We start from the raw sequence: 16772 nt of genomic DNA on the forward strand, positions 1-16772 counted from the left end.
TGCTGAATGTTGAACTAACTGGACTCCCAGTGTCAATGGAGCTGGAAATGGGTGCAAGTCAGTCCATCATGGGCAAAAAGACTTTTGAAAGGTTGTGATGCAACAAGGCCTCAAGGCCAGTCTTAACTCCAGTTCGCACGAGACTAAGAACTTGCACTAAAGAACTGATTCCTGTAATCAGCAGTGCTACCATAAAGGTCTCCTACAATGGACCGGTGCACAAGCTACCACTCTGGGTGGTACCGGGCGATGGTCCCATGCTGCTTGGCAGGAGCTGGCTGGGAAAGATACGCTGGAACTGGGACAACGTCCGAGTGCTATCGCCTGCTGACGACACTTCATGTGCCCAGGTCTTAAACAAATTTCCTTCGCTGTTCAAACCAGGCATCGGGAAATTCCAAGAAGCAAAAGTGCACATCCACCTAATTTCGGGGGCGCGACGCATCCATCACAAGGTGAGAGCAGTACCGTACATGATGAGAGAAAGGGTAGAGATTGAGCTAGACTGGCTGCAAACAGAGGGCATCATTTCACCAATCAAGTTCAGCGAGTGGGCCAGTCCTATTGTCCCAGGCCTCAAGTGAGACAGCACGGTCAGAATCTATGGTGATTACAAAGTAACTATGAATCATTTCTCCCTGCAGGACCAATATCCACTACCAAAGGCCGACGACCTCTTTGCAACATTGACGGGAGGGAAGACAGTCATGAAGCTGGATCTGACTTCAGCCTACATGACGCAGGAACTGGAAGAATTATTGAAGGCCCTCACCTGCATCAACACGCACAAAGGTCTTTTTGTTTATAACAGATGCCCATTTAGAATCCGGTCGGCGGCGGCGATATTCCAGAGAAACATGGAAAGTTTACTGAAATTGGTCCCGCACACCGTAGTCTTCCAGGACGACATCTTGATCACAGGTCGGAATACAGTCGAGCACCTGCAGAACCTGGAGGAGGTTCTTAGTCGAGTCAACCGCGTGGGGCTCAGGTTAAAACGCTTGAAATACATTTTCCTGGTGCCTGAAGTGGAGTGCCTGGGAAGGAGGATTGCAGCGGACAGCATCAGGCCCACCAACGCCAAGACAGAGGCAATTGAGAACGCACCGAGGCCACAGATCGTGACGGAACTGCGGTCGTTTCTGGGACTCTTGAACTACTTTGGTAACTTCTTACCAGGTCTCAGCACAGTGCTAGAACCACTACATGTCTTACTACAAAAAGGGGATGAATGGGTTTGGGGGAAAAAGCAAAGAAAATGCCTTTGTAAAAGTGAGAAAATTGTTATGCTCAAACAAATTGCTTGTGTTGTATGATCCATGTAAGCGTTTGGTACTAGCATGTGATGCGTCGTCATATGGCGTCGGGTGTGTATTGCAACAAAGCTAATGATTTTGGGAAACTGCAACCGGTTGCTTATGCATCCAGGAGTCTGTCTAAGGCTGAGAGAGCCTACAACATGATTGAAAAAGAAGCGTTAGCGTGTATCTATGGAGTAAAGAAAATGAATCATGTGATATCTTCACAGAGCACATGGCAGGCAGCTCTCTCGGAAGCCGCCGGAATCTACCTGGTTCTGTTTATTATTAACTCTGCAGTTGCAGTACACAATACGTCCACATACAGGGTGTGGAGCTACAAACATTACAAGCTTACAGACATTACACTTCTCCCTCCTTAATGAAGAAGTTATTATAACAAACATCATACATAACTTTCATGTTTATACATAACACAGGATATAAACTTATTTTTTTCCATATTTACAAATTTAACTTTACTACTTGTTTTCTGTTTCGAAGAGGATACCTTCGCTCTCGAACAGAACCTTCCAAACATGGTGTCGAATCTAAACTCATTCGAGGTTCATCCTGAGGAACGTTTTCCTCCACGGAATTTCCTTGATTTTCATTTGAACTCACTCTAACTTCAGGCTCTTTGTTTTCCTGACTCGGACTCAGGCTTTCATTCTGATTATCTCCTGGATTTGCTTCCAGTACATTGGATTTAGGATTTGCTACTGGTATATCAAAACTATCTGATGAGTCAGAAATAATTGAATCATTCCCACCTTCAACTCCTTCCATGTATGTAGGTAAAATATGATCAATATGAACAAACCTAACCTGGCCATTATCAAACATCTTTACCAAATATGTGCAAGGACCACATATCTTCACCACTCTTCCTGGTAACCACTTTAACCATTTATAGTGATGGTTCTTCACTCTCGTCTTCTGGTTTAATTTCACACTTCTCTCTTTTACTCTACCTCTATCCTGATTCTCTTTCTGTCTTAATTGTGTCTCTTCTACTGACTGTGCCAAATTTGGTTTTAACAACGAGAATCTGGTTCGTGGCTGTCGTTTGAGAAACAACTCTGCTGGTGTTCTACCAGTAGTTGTATGAGGAGTATTTCGATATGTAATCAAATAATTAGCCAATTTGTGATGCAATGACAACTGTCATTTCCTTGGATTTGGATCTAACATTTGTTTTATGTACAGGGAGCTCTGCTGCACCAGTCAAAGCAGGATGGTATGGTGGAACCTTGGTATGTTTCACACCATTTTTGCTTGTGAATTGTGCAAATTCTTCTGAATGAAATTGTGGTCCATTATCAGAAACAATCTCTTCAGGGAGTCCAAATGAAGAAAATAATTTTTGGAAACTGTCCAATGTTTTACTTGTTCTTATTTTCCACATTGGAAACACCTCAACCCATTTCGAATAGCTATCAATCACAATGAACAATTGTTGGCCTTCTAACTCAGCAAAATCAATATGTAGCCTTTGCCACACCCTGGGAGGCTATTTCCATGGCTGTAATGGTACTGGTGGTGGTTGCTTGCTTACCAATTGACATGTCGTACACTGACTCACAATGTACTCGATATCTTTATCAAGACCTGGCCACCATAAATAACTGCGTGCAAAACTCTTGGTCAAGCACATTCCCAGGTGCTGGTCATGGAGGTCTCCTAATAATTTGGACCTGAATTTCTTTGGTATAATCACTCTTGCACCCCACATGATACAATCTTTATCTACTGATAATTCATTCCTACGAATGAAGAATGGATGTGTATCTTTGTCTGTTACGTGGTTTGGCCATCCATTTGCAATATAATCATACACCTTTGACGTCACTGGGTCACATTTGGTTGCTCTACCAATCTCTTCAGCTGTGACTGGCAGTTCATCAATGTATGAAAAATAAAACACTTCTTCCCTATCAGGTGTAACTTATGATGGGGAAGGCAATCTAGACATTGCATCAGCATTACTGTGATCAGCTGATCATCTGTATTCAATATCATATGTATATGCTGACAAAATCAAAGCCCATCTCTGCATTCGGGCTGCAGCTAATGTGGGAACTGGGGACTTTGGATGGAGGATTGCTGTTAGGGGCTTATGGTCACCTTACTTAAGGAAGGATATACTAGCTTTGAAGGGGGTACAGAGACGATTCACTAGGCTGATTCCGGAGATGAGGGGGGTTACCTTATGATGATAGATTGAGTAGACTGGGTCTTTACTCGTTGGAGTTCAGAAGGATGAGGGGTGATCTTATAGAAACATTTAAAATAATGAAAGGGATAGACAAGATAGAGGCAGAGAGGTTGTTTCCACTGGTCAGGGAAACTAGAACTAGGGGGCACAGCCTCAAAATACGGGGGAGCCAATTTAAAACCGAATTGAGAAGGAATTTCTTCTCCCAGAGGGTTGTGAATCTGTGGAATTCTCTGCCCAGGGAAGCAGTTGAGGCTAGCTCATTGAATGTATTCAAATCACAGATTGATAGATTTTTAACCAATAAGGGAATTAAGGGTTATGGGGAGCGGGCGGGTAAGTGGAGCTGAGTCCACGGCCAGATCAGCCATGATCTTGTTGAGTGGCGGAGCAGGCTCGAGGGGCTAGATGGCCTACTCCTGTTCCTAATTCTTATGTTCTTATGTTCTTATGTCCGCAACAATGGTAAACTTACGACCTTACAAGTATTTATGAAACTTCTTGACCCCAAAAATGAATGCCAAAGCTTCCCTTTCAATTTGCGCATAATTACTCTCACTGGCACTGAGAGTGTGTGAAGCAAAAGCAATTGGTCTCTCCTCCCCACCACTTAAAACATGAGAGATTACTGCACCAACTCCATATGGAGAGGTATCACATGCTAGCTTAATCTCCTTAGATATGTCATAGTGAACTAACATGGTGCTCTCTACCAATTTGCTTTTACACTCCTTGAATGCTGTATCGCATTCTTTTGACCACTTCCAATGGACCTGTTTTTTCAAAAGTTCATTCAGTGGATGTAATACTGTAGCCAAATTTGGTAGGAACTTCCCATAATAGTTCAAAAGACCCAAGAATGAACAAAGTTCAGTGACATTCCTGTGAGTGGGTGCATTTCTGATTTCATCCAGTTTTCCCATGGTTGGATGTAAACCATCTTTGTCTACTCTGTACCCTAAGTACTCCACTGAGTTTTTAAATAACTCACACTTACGAGCAGACACTCGTACTCTGTGCTTCTCTAGCCATTTGAGGACTTCATTCAATATGTTATTTTGAATGTGCCTATTTGGTGCTGAAATTAATATGTCATCCAAATAACATACTACCCCTTCAATACCTTGCTAAATCTGGTTCATCACCCCTTGGAATATGGCAGAGGCGGAAGACACTCCAAACGGTAGCCTATTAAATTGATATAGGCGTCGATGAGTATTTATAGTCAAACATGACTTGGACTCCTCATCTGGTTCAAACTGTAAGTAGGCATTTGTAAGATCCAGTTTTATGAAGTTCTGAACACCTGTTAGTGTTGTGAACAAATCTTCTACATTCGGCAATGGATTGGGGACATTATCCTCTAGAACCTGGTTTACGGTTTCTTTATAATCACCACACAATCTTACCTTACCATCAGACTTAGGTACAGCAACAATGGATGTAGCCCAATTACATCGATCTATCTTACAAATAATGTTCTCAGTCGCTAGTCTTTTGAATCTTGCTCAACTTTCTCCTTGAGTGCATATGGTACGGAACGTGGCTTGTAGTAAACCGATCTAGCGTTCTTCTGTACCCTGACACTCGCCTTGAAGCCTTGGATCGGACTGCCCGTTTTGCCGAACACCTTTGGATACTGCTTGATAACCTCATACTTTGATGAAAATCTTACTCCAATCCAGCTTCAGTGAGCTAAACCAATTTCTTCCTAGTAATGAGACTTGTGTCCTTTTACTACTATTAGAGGCAAGTTCTGAAATTGATCTTTATATTTCACAGGTATGGTGATACGACCTACCACAGGAATTTTCTCTCCCGAGTAGCCTCGCAGCTCTATCTTGGATTTCTCCAGTTGGAAATCACGCAATTTGTCGAGGTACAGCGACTCCGGTACTACACTCACGGATGCACCCGTGTCAATTTCCATTGGTACCTTGAATCCTGCAACATCTATGTGGATTTTGATGCTTTCCGAATCGCTGTCCATTAACCTCGTGCTCCTGATGACGTGTAACTCTTACATCTCCTCGTCCTGCTGTTGTTCTTCCATGCTATGTAGTCTCTTGGGATTAAGGCTTGTCTTTTTAATACACTTTGTCCCTTTTGAATCTTGCTGTAATGTGGCCCTTTTTGCTTTTTGTCTTGGGTTTCTCTGCCCTCCACTTTTACTATTCTCCTTTCTATCTTTTGCTTCTGCCCCCCTTCTATTTCCCTCTGTCTCCCTGCATAGGTTCCCATCCCCCTCCCCAACAGCACTAGCAAAAACTCTCCCTAGGACATTGGTTCCGATCCTGCCCAGGTGCAGACCGTCCGGTTTGTACTGGTCCCACCTACACAGAACTGGTTCCAATCTCCCAGGAATTTGAATCCCTCCCTTCTGCACCATTTCTCAAGCCACGTATTCATCTGAGCTATCCTGTGATTCCTACTCTGACTAGCATGTGGCACTGGTAGCAATCCTGAGATTACTACTTTTGAGGTCCTACTTTTTAATTTAACTCCTGCCTACATGGCAGGCAGCTCTCTTCAGAAGCCTCCGGAATCTGCCTGGTTCTGTTTATTATTAACTCTGCAGTTGCAGTACACAATACGTCCACATCCACAGTATGGAGCTACAAACATTACAAGCTTACAGACGTTACACATCAATATCTGTTTGGGATAAAATTCGAATTGGAAACTGACCATAAGCCACTTATATCCCTGTTTTCCGAGAGTAAAGGGATAAATACCACGCATCGGCCAGCATCCAGAGATGAGCGCTCACATTGTCCGCATACAACTATGCCATCCGCTATAGGCCAGGCACAGAAAACTGCGCCGATGCTCTCAGTAGGCTGCCATTGCCCACCACGGGGGTGGAAATGGTGCAGCCCGCAGATCTAGCCATGGTTATGGAAGCATTTGAGAATGAGCAATTACCCGTCACTGCCCGGCAGTTCAAAACCTGGACAAGCCAGGACCCCCTTATTATCTCTAGTCAAAATCTCTGTACTTCATGGGACCTGGTCCAGTGTCCCAGTGGAAATGCGGGAAGAGATAAAGCCGTTACACTGGCGCAAAGCTGAAATGTCTATACAGGCAGACTGCCCTCTGTGGGGCAATCGAGTAGTGGTACCCAAGAAGGGCAGAGACACCTTCATCAATGTCCTCCACAATACCCACCCTGGCATCGTAATGATGAAAGAGATAGCCAGATCCCACGTGTGGTGGCCCGGTATCGATGCGGACTTAGAGTCCTGCATTCATAGATGTAATACATGCTCGCAGTTAAGTAATGTACCCAGGGAGGCGCCGCAAAGTTTATCATCTTGGCCCTCCAAACCGTGGTCTAGGGTACACGTTGACTATGCAGGCCCATTCTTGGGTAAAATGTTCCTTGTAGTTGTAGACGCGTACTCCAAGTGGATTGAATGCGAGATAATGTCGGCTAGCGCATCCGCTGCCACTACTGAAAGCCTGCGGGGCATGTTTGCCACACACGGCTTACCCGATATCTTGGTTTTACCAGATCTGAGTTCAAAGATTTCATGACCTGTATTGTGATCAAACATGTCACATCTGCCCCATTTAAACCAGTGTCCAATGGTCAGGTAGAGAAAGCAGTGCAAACCATCAAGCAAGGCTTGAAGAAGGTAACTGAAGGCTCGCTGCAGACTCGCCTATCCCGAGTTCTGCTTAGCTACTGCACGAGACCCCACTCACTCACTGGGATCCCACCTGCTGAACTGCTCATTGAAAGAGCACTTAAGACAAGGCTCTCGTTAGTTCACCCTGATCTACATGAACAGGTAGAGAGCAGGCGGCTTCAACAACGTGCATACCATGATAGCGCAAGTGTGTCACGCGAGATTGAAATCAATGATCCTGTATTTGTGTTAAATTTTGGACAAGGTCCCAAGTGGCTTCCCGGCACTGTCATGGCCAAAGAGGGGAGCAGGGTGTTTCGGGTCAAACTTTCAAATGGACTCATTCACCGGAAACACTTGGACCAAATCAAACTCAGATTCACGGACTATCCTGAGCAACCCACCTTGGACCCTACCTTTTTTGATCCCCCAACATACACACCAGTGGCAACTGACACCACGGTTGATCATGAAGCAGAACCCATCATCCACAGTAGCCCAGCAGGACCCAACACACCAGGCAGCTCAGCAAGGCCAGCTGCACCGCAGCCCAGCGAGGGCCCAACAAATGATTCAACAACACCAGCTTTCACAGCGAGACGATCAGCCAGGGCAAGAAGGGCCCCAGATCGACTCACATTGTAAATAGTTACACTATTGACTTTCTGGGGAGGCTGTTGTTATATATGTGCACTTGTATTTACTCTTTACCACCACCAGAGGGCTCATCCCCTGGAGTCCCAAGGGATCCCATAATCCCTTTGGAGCACATGTATTTAAGGAGGCCTCACAGATTGGAGAGGCACTCTGGAGACCTGCAATAAAATCTAAGGTCACACTTTACTTTGAGCTCACAGTGTTCAGTCTGACTCTTTCTCCATACACAACAGTACGCATCTGAATCTTCTTCTGGATCTTCAGGATTGGCATCATGTTCTGCAAAATATAACAGAGCAGTCAAATGGTTAGTAGCACAGGAGGGGGCAGGATGGGTGGCATGAGTAGGCTCACACGTAGCAGGCCAGGCAGCAAGTTGATTTGAAGGGCCACGATGAATTTTCAGGACTTAGCCTTAGCCTCGTGTATGGGCCCAGCTTGTGCAGTACTGATTGTTTTTCTCCAGGCAGGACCCATCAAAGCAGCGACCCTCTCTTCCAAGGATGTCAGTGGGTGCAGATTTGCTGGGCCTCTTACTGTTCGAGTTCTTTCCCTTTTGTTGTGGGCCAATTTCTTCCGCAAAGATGAAAATATAACTTTTTAGAGGGGGTGTCTTTCTGTTGGGTGGGACATATACAGATGGTCACATTTACAATTGCAATTCCATTGAAAAATGAAAATATTACTGACACTAACTACTTGACCAAGATCCTGACAATTCTTTTTACACTGGCTTCCAGATCTCGTGGTATTCACCACTGCGCAGAAATCTTCTGCAACTTGGTTCCAGTGTTTCTTCATTTCTTTGGGTGGCACTTTTGTGTGACCTCTGTTGCTGGTATCCAGCTCCTGCCATCTGTTCACAATGACATTAACTAGTATCTCCACTTCGTCATACAAGAAATTCTTTGTTCTTGATGCACGGTGTTGCATTGCTGTATTGAATTGACACTCAGTGATTTTTCAAAACACACAGTCCTTACTTTGCATGAACCTATGCAGCACTCCTTCTGGAAGTTTAGCAGCAACACAGAACACTCACTGATTCCAGCAGCTGATTTCTTCACAGTACTGCTCACAGCACTCCTTCTGTCATGTATCTCACATTACTGTATATAACTGTATCTTACCATGCTATACATGACTGTAACTAGATATGACCTGTAACAATAAGCATACCTTACCACCAGGGGTGCACTTGCAGGAGACACTCCATACCTGTCCCACTGAGGTATATAAAGGGAGGTCTCAGGCAAGTGCAACACTGGAGAGCTGGAATTAAAGGTGCAGGTCCTGAGTGACCTTGACTTCAGCATGTGTCTCATGTAAGTCAGTACATTAGAGTCAGGACTTAACACCTTCAGGCACCAAAAACTATTGAGAACGCTTTCCCTTTAAAAATGGCTGATTGCGAATGTTACTGACCCATTGCGCATGCGCGCACGCTCCAATACGCAAGTGCAACGTTGCCAGAACTCACACACGCGCTGGGCCCTAGCCTTGCCCCTCTGCCAGCTCTGTTTATCCAACACGGCCCTAGCTCCGCCCCCCACTGCTTGTGCTGCGCCACGCTAAGGCCTACGACGTTCCAAGGAGCGGGGAGAATACCGAGGTAAGTTTTTGGCGCCGTTTTTCGTGGACAAAGTCGGTGCACCTCAGGAAGCTGAGCCGTTATAACTGGGGGGTGGTAGGGGGGGCAAACTTGGGCCCATTGTCTCTCTGTCTTGCTTTTTCTCTTTGCAAAGAGCATCAGAGCAAAAGGAGCAGAGAATCCATGTTGGTTCAGGAGAGAGCTTTCCTCCCACTTTTTTAAACATTTGAAATCAAGTCAATGTTGAAAAATGAGCAGAATTCTTTCCCTCTTTGGGGAAACACTTCTTGACAATGTTTTCCTATTTGTGCTCTTGTTATCATGAAGGTGCTCATATCAGACACCAGCTCCAGTAACCTGTTTGCAATTAATTGAAGGCCTTTCGTGCCCCAACTCAATGTAACCCTGAACGATAAATGCATACATGTCATGTATCTTACATTATTATATATAACTGTATCCTAACATGCTATAATTGACTGTAATAAGATATGACCTGTAACCACCAGCATACCTTACCACCAGGGGCGCATTGCAAGAGACAGGTATATAGGACAGGTCTTAGGCAAGTGCAGCACTCCAGAGCTGTGAAATAAAGGTGCAGGTCTTGAGTGACCTTGACTTCACTACATGCCTCGTGTGAATCTGTACTGAGGGGACAGGACTTTACAGTGGCGACGGTTTACGGGATTACAGAATCCACAGAATGCCGAACAACGGATCAGATGAAAAGTACAATGCGGGAGACAATTGGAGGACTTTATAGAAAGGCTCCAGAAAAGCTTTGTAACCAAAGACTGGTTAGGCGACAATAAGGCAGACAAGAGAACAGCCCATCTCTTGACCAGCTGTGGCTTGAAAACATACGCTTTAATGAAGGATCTGCTGGCACCTGAGAAACCAGCAAGCAAGTCGTTTGAAGAATTGAGCACACTGATAAGAGACCACCTGAAGCCAGCAAGCAGCCTACACATGGCCAGACACAGGTTCTACAACTACAGACGCTGTGTGGGCCAGAGCATACCCGACTTCGTGGCGGAACTTCGGAGGTTGGCTAGTTTATGTGAGTTCTCCGATGAACTGAGGAGAGAAATGCTGAGAGACTTTTTCATTGAAGGAATAGGCCACGCAGGCATATTCCGAACGCTCATAGACACCAAGAATCTGACTTTAGAGGCAGCAGCACTGGTTGCACAGACATTCTTGATAGGGAAAGAAGAAACGAGGTTAATTTACAATGCAGGTACGACAACTAACGAAATATCGGAAGAAGAAGTTCACAGCACTAAACAAGCTGCTACCCCCACACACAGACAAAACCAGGAGAACAGGCTCTCGACAGCAGGCAGAAGACATCAAGGGCCACAGGAACGGCCATTCACACCTCATCAACCCACAATGTGAGCAATCAACTACAAACTGAGAGAAGCTCAAGAGAGATTAGCCAGATGCAGCTCATTCTTTGGGAACTCTTTGAACAATGGAACAGGTCTGTGCTGGAGGTGTGGGGGTGGGCACTCGTCAAGGGGATGTCGATTTCAGCAGGCTGTTTGCAGAAATTGTGAATATATAGGGCATTTGGCCCGCATGTGCAAAAAAATGGCAGCTCGGCTGGTATACGAATTGGATGGGTCGGAAAGCGGACCAGAAGATGGTGGGGACAATACCCGGGACACCGGTGTACAGCGGGTCAACATGATCAATGGCCGCTGCTCCTACAACAGGATACCTCCTATAATGATGAGGGTCCTACTTAACGGGATATCTGTCAACATGGAGCTGGATACGGGAGCGAGTCAATCTCTCATGGGCGCTCAACAATTTGAACAACTGTGGCCGCATAAAAGAGACAGACCAAAACTCACAATGGTCAACACCACACTAAGGACCTATACCAAAGAAATCGTACCAGTCCTCGGCAGCGCCATGCTCTCTGTCACACACAAAGGGACAGTGAACCAACTTCCCCTGCAGATTGTCCCCGGAGACCCCCCCAGCACTGCTGTGGAGAAGCTGGCTGTTAAAACAAAACTGGAAATGGGGTGATGTCCATGCCATGTCATTAGAGGAACGGACCTCCTGCTCAACAGTTATAAAGTGATTTGAACATCTCTTTCAGCCAGGTGTGGGCACTTTCAAAGGGGCCAAAGTCAAAATCTACATCACACAGGATGCTAGACCTGTCCATCACAAGGCCAGAGCTGTACCCTATGTGATGAGGGAAAAGATTGAACACGAACTAGACAGGCTTCTGAAGGAAGGCATTATGTCACCTGTGGAATTTAGCGACTGGGCAAGTCCCATCGTCCCAGTCATGAAGCCTGATGGATCCGTACGAATCTGTGGGGACTACAAATCTACCATAACCAGAGTCTCCCTACAGGACCAGTACCCGCTGCCCAGAGCGGAGGACTTATTGGCTGGAGGTAAACTTTTCTCAAAATTAGACCTCACATCTGCGTATATGACGCAAGAATTGACAGAGGAATCCAAGCTACTCACCATCATCAACACACATTGAGGCCTTTTCATGTACAATAGATGCCCATTCGGCATCAGGTCGGCAGCTGCCACATTCCAGCGCAACATGGAGAGTCTGCTCAAGTCCATCCCAGGGACGGTTGTATTTTAAGACAACATACTTATCACGGGCAGGGACACCGATTCCCATCTCCATAATTTGGAGGAAGTACTAAAGCGGTTGGATCGGGTAGGCCTACGAGTCAAGAAATCCAAGTGCCTGTTTCTCGCACCCAAGGTTGAATTTTTGGCAAAAGGATTGCCGCTGATGGAATCCGCCCAACAGAGTCCAAAACATAAGCAATTCGCCTGGCACCCAGGCCCTGGAATGTCTCAGAACTGCGCGCCTTTCTCGGGCTACTCAATTACTTTGGGAACTTTATGCAGAACTTAAGCACGCTACTGGAGCCTCTCCATGTGCTACTCAGGAAGGGGTGCGATTGGTTTTGGGGGGATGCCCAGGAACGCGCCTTCAATAAGGCACGCAACCTTCTGTGTTCCATCAGTGTTTTGACTTTCTTTGACCCAGGTAAAAAGCTAGTTCTCACATGCGATGCGTCAGCATATGGGGTCGTTTGCGTTTTGCAACATGTCAATAGTGCGGGCAAATTACAACCCATAGCTTATGCCTCCAGGTCACTTGCGCGGGCGGAGCGCGGGTACGGAATGGTAGAGAAGGAGGCGCTCGCGTGCGTGTACGGTGTCAAAAAGATGCACCAATACCTTTTCGGGACCAGGTTCGCGTTCGAAACCGACCACAAGCCCCTCACGTCCCTCCTATCCGAGAGCAAGGCAATAAACGCCAACGCCTCGGCACGAATTCAATGGTGGGCACTCATGCTGGCGTCCTACGACTATACCATAAGGCACAGAACAGGCACAGACAACTGTGCCGATGCGCTCAGCAGGCTACCCCTGGCGACCACGGAAGGGTCTGACGAACAGGACTGTGAGATAGTCATGGCAATCAATGCCTTTGAGTCCACAGGTTCGCCCATGACGGCTCACCAAATCAGAGCCTGGATGGCCAGCGACCCCACGTTATCCTTAGTAAAAAGATGTGTCCGAACCAGTGACTGGGCAGAGGCTCCGATGCCTGCCCCGAGGAATTAAAACCCTTTCACAGGCGCATGCATGAGCTATCACTACAAGCAGATTGCCTGATGTGGGGCAGCCGAGTAGTCATGCCTCTGCGAGGCAGAGAGGCATTTGTCCTGGAGCTCCACCGCGAGCACCCGGGGATCGTTCTCATGAAGGCCATAGCCAGATCCCACGTCTGGTGGCCTGGTATTGACGCGGACTTGGAGCTCTGCGTCCGAAGGTGCACCATTTGTGCCCAACTCAGCAATGCCCCCAGGGAGGCTCCACTGAGCCCCTGGCCCTGGCCTACCAAACCGTGGTCGCGAGTGCACGTAGACTATGCGGGCCCATTCATGGGCAAAATGTTCCTCGTAGTTGTAGATGCATTTTCAAAGTGGATCGAATGCACCATTTTAAACTCGAGCACAACCTCCACCACTGTGGAGAGCCTCGCAACCATGTTTGCAATGCACGGAATCCCTGACATATTGGTCAGTGACAATGGTCCGTGCTTCACCAGCGCAGAATTCCAAGACTTTATGATTGACCACGGCAACGGTCAGGCGGAGAGAGCAGTGCAAATCATTAAACAAGGCATGCTTAAAATCCAAGGTCCCACGCTGCAGGGTCGCCTGTCGTGACTGCTGCTGGCATACAGATCTCGTCCGCACTCACTGACTGGGATCCCCCCCGCGCAACTGTTGATGAAAAGGACTTTAAAAACAAGGCTCTCATTAATCCTCCCAGACATGCACGAAATCATTGAGGCAAAGCGCCGTAAGCTGACTGAGTACCATGACAAAAAATTCGAGGGGGAGATGGAATGAGATAGGGGACAAAGTGTTTGTACTAAACTATGGCAGGGTCCCAAATGGCTTGCAGGGACAGTAACTGGCAAGGAAGTAAACAGGCTACTGGTAGTACAAATGGACAATGGCAAAACCTGCCGGAGGCATGTAGACCAAGTCAAAAGCAGATTTACCAACAACACTGCGGAACCAGAGGCAGACTACAATGTGGAACTCGCACCACACCTGGTGGACAGACAGAGGGAACAACCTGAGGAAAGGGCAATCTCAACAGACAGCCCAGGTGAGTCAACACAATCACACCAATCGAAACAGACAGTCCAGGCGAGATACCAGCAACCACACCCAAAGAAAAACAGACACCAAGGTAAACAACTGAACCACAACTCAGACGCTCCACGCGAGAGTGTAGACCACCTGAGAGACTGAACCTATAAAGACAATAAGACCTTGGGGGAGGGTGATGTCATGTATCTTACATTATTATATATAACTGTATCCTAACATGCTATACATGACTGTAATAAGATATGACCTGTAACCACCAGCATACCTTACCACCAGGGGTGCACTTGCAAGAGACAGGTATATAAGGACAGGTCTCAGGCAAGTGCAGCATTCCAGAGCTGTGAAATAAAGGTGCAGGCCCAGAGTGACCTTGACTTCACTACATGCCTCGTGTGAATCTGTACTGAGGGGACAGGACTTTACATGTTTTAGGAGAGACGATTATATGAGGCCTGATAGAGGATGTTAGATAATTTTAACCACTATTCTAAGAAGCACAGGGAATCTCTCTCCCCTGTCTCTCTCTCTCTCCAGCCCCTCTCTCTCTCCCTCAGTCTCTCTGTCACTCTCTCCCCAGATTCGCTCTCTCCCCAGTCTCTCTCTCCACACGGTCTCTCTCTCTCCCCCAGTCACTCTCTCTCTCCCCCAGTCTCTCTCACTCTCATTTCTCTCTCTCCTCCTGTCGCTTTCTCCCCCAGTCACTCACTCTCTCCCCCAGTTTCTCTTTCTCCCCCTGTCTCTCTCTCTCCTGCCTCTCTCTCTCTCCAGTCTCTCTTCGCCCAGTCTCACTCTTTCACCCCATCTTTTTCTCTCCCCCAGTCTCTCTCTCTCTTCCCAGTCTCTCTCTCTCTCTCTCCCAGTCTCTCTCTGTGTCCCCAGTCTCTCTCTCCCCATCTCTCTCTGTTCCCCCAGTCTCTCTTACCCCTAGTCTCTCCCTCCCCCTTGTCTCTCTCTCTCTCCAACGGTCTGACTCTCTCCTCCTAGTCTCTCTCTTTCTCTCCCCAACAGTCTCTCTCTCTCCCACACCCAGCCTTGCTTCTCTCTCTCGCTCTCTCCCCCCAGCCTCTATCTCTTGCAGTTTCTCTCTCTCCAGTCACTGTCTCCCCTAGTCTCTCTCCCCCCCAGTCCTCTTTCTCTCTCCCCAGTCTCTCTCTCTCTCTCTCTCACTCTTCCCCAGTCTCTCTCTCTCTCTCTCTCTCTCCAGTATCTCTCGCTCCCTTAGCCTCTCTCTCCCCCACTCTCTCTCTCCCCCAGCCTCTCTCGCTCTCTTTCTCCACCCAGTCTCTCTCTCTCCCCCTAGTCTCTGTTGCTGCCCCCATCCTCTCTCTCTACCAGTCTCTCTCTCTCCCTCAGTCTCTCTCTACCGGTCTCTCTCTCCCCCAGTCTCTCTCTTCCCCGGTCTCTCTTTCCCCCAGTGTTTCTCTCCACCAGTCTCTCTCTCTGGCTCTCTCTCTCCCCTAGTCCCTCTCTTTTTCACCCAGGCTCTCTCTCCCCCGTCTCTCTTTCTCTCTCCCAGTCTTTTTCTTTCCCCCAGTCTATCACTCTCCCCCACTCTCTCTTTCTCCCCAGTCTCTCTTTCTCCCCAGTCTCTCTCTCTTTCCCCCCTGTCGCTCTCTCTCTCTCCCCCAGTCTCTCTCTCCCTCCCCAGTTTCTCTCCACCCACCCCAGTCTCTCTCTTCCCCCTCACAGTCTCTCCCTCGCTCTCCCCCTCCCACCCCTGTCTCTCTATCTCCCCCAGCCTCGCCTCTCTCTCCCCTTTTGATCCTCGCTCTCCCCGCGCCCGCGCCCCCCCCCCATCCATGGCCCGTATTGTAGGCCTCAACAATGGGATACTGCGCAGGTGCAGCGGGGGCAAAACCCGTGCATGCGCAGAAGGGGATCGGATGCACATGCGAGGCTCCACGATACCGTGCATGCGCAGAGGACCGCAAAGTCGTTGGTATTTTTATCGGGTCCCTTCCCCGCTCCAGTTGCTGTCTGGCTCTGCGTAGGTATGCAGCTGTGCACCCTCGAGGGAACAGTGCCCCAGATGGCATCTCGCTCTCCAACCGGTATTCGTTTCTGAGTATTGGAGAAGGCGATGGTTCCTCTGGAGAATACAGTCAGAGCCAAGTCCACTGCAGCACAGGTGGCTCAGCTGTACAGGGAGGGGAGGAAGAAGAGTGGGAAAGCAATAGTGGTAGGGGATTCGATAGTTAGTGGAAGAGACAGGCGTTTCTGCGGTTGCAGATGTGACACCAGGATGGTATGTTGCCTCCCTGGAGCCAGGGTCATGGATGTCACTGAGCAGCTGCAGAACATTCTGAGGGAGGAGGGTGAACAGCTAGAAGTCGCGGTCCACATCGATACCAACGACTTAGGTGGAAAGAGGGATGAGGTCCTGCAGGTAGATTTTAGGAAGCTAGGAAAAAGTCTAAAAATGCAGGACCTCACAGGTAGTAATTTCTGGATTACTCACAGTGCCACGCGCAAGTGAGTATAGAAATAGGAGGGTAGCACAGATGAATGGCTGGAGAGATGGTTCAGGAGAGAGGGCTTCAGATTCCTGGGGCATTGGGACCGGTTCTGGGGGAGGTGGGACCAGTACAGGCCGGACGGGTTGCATCTCAACAGGGTCGGAACCAATATCCTCGTGGGGAGGTTTATTTGTACTGTTGGGGAGGGTTTAAACTAATTTGG

Source organism: Pristiophorus japonicus, chromosome 3 (genome assembly GCF_044704955.1).
Source record: "Pristiophorus japonicus isolate sPriJap1 chromosome 3, sPriJap1.hap1, whole genome shotgun sequence".
Taxonomy (NCBI): Eukaryota; Metazoa; Chordata; class Chondrichthyes; family Pristiophoridae; genus Pristiophorus; species Pristiophorus japonicus.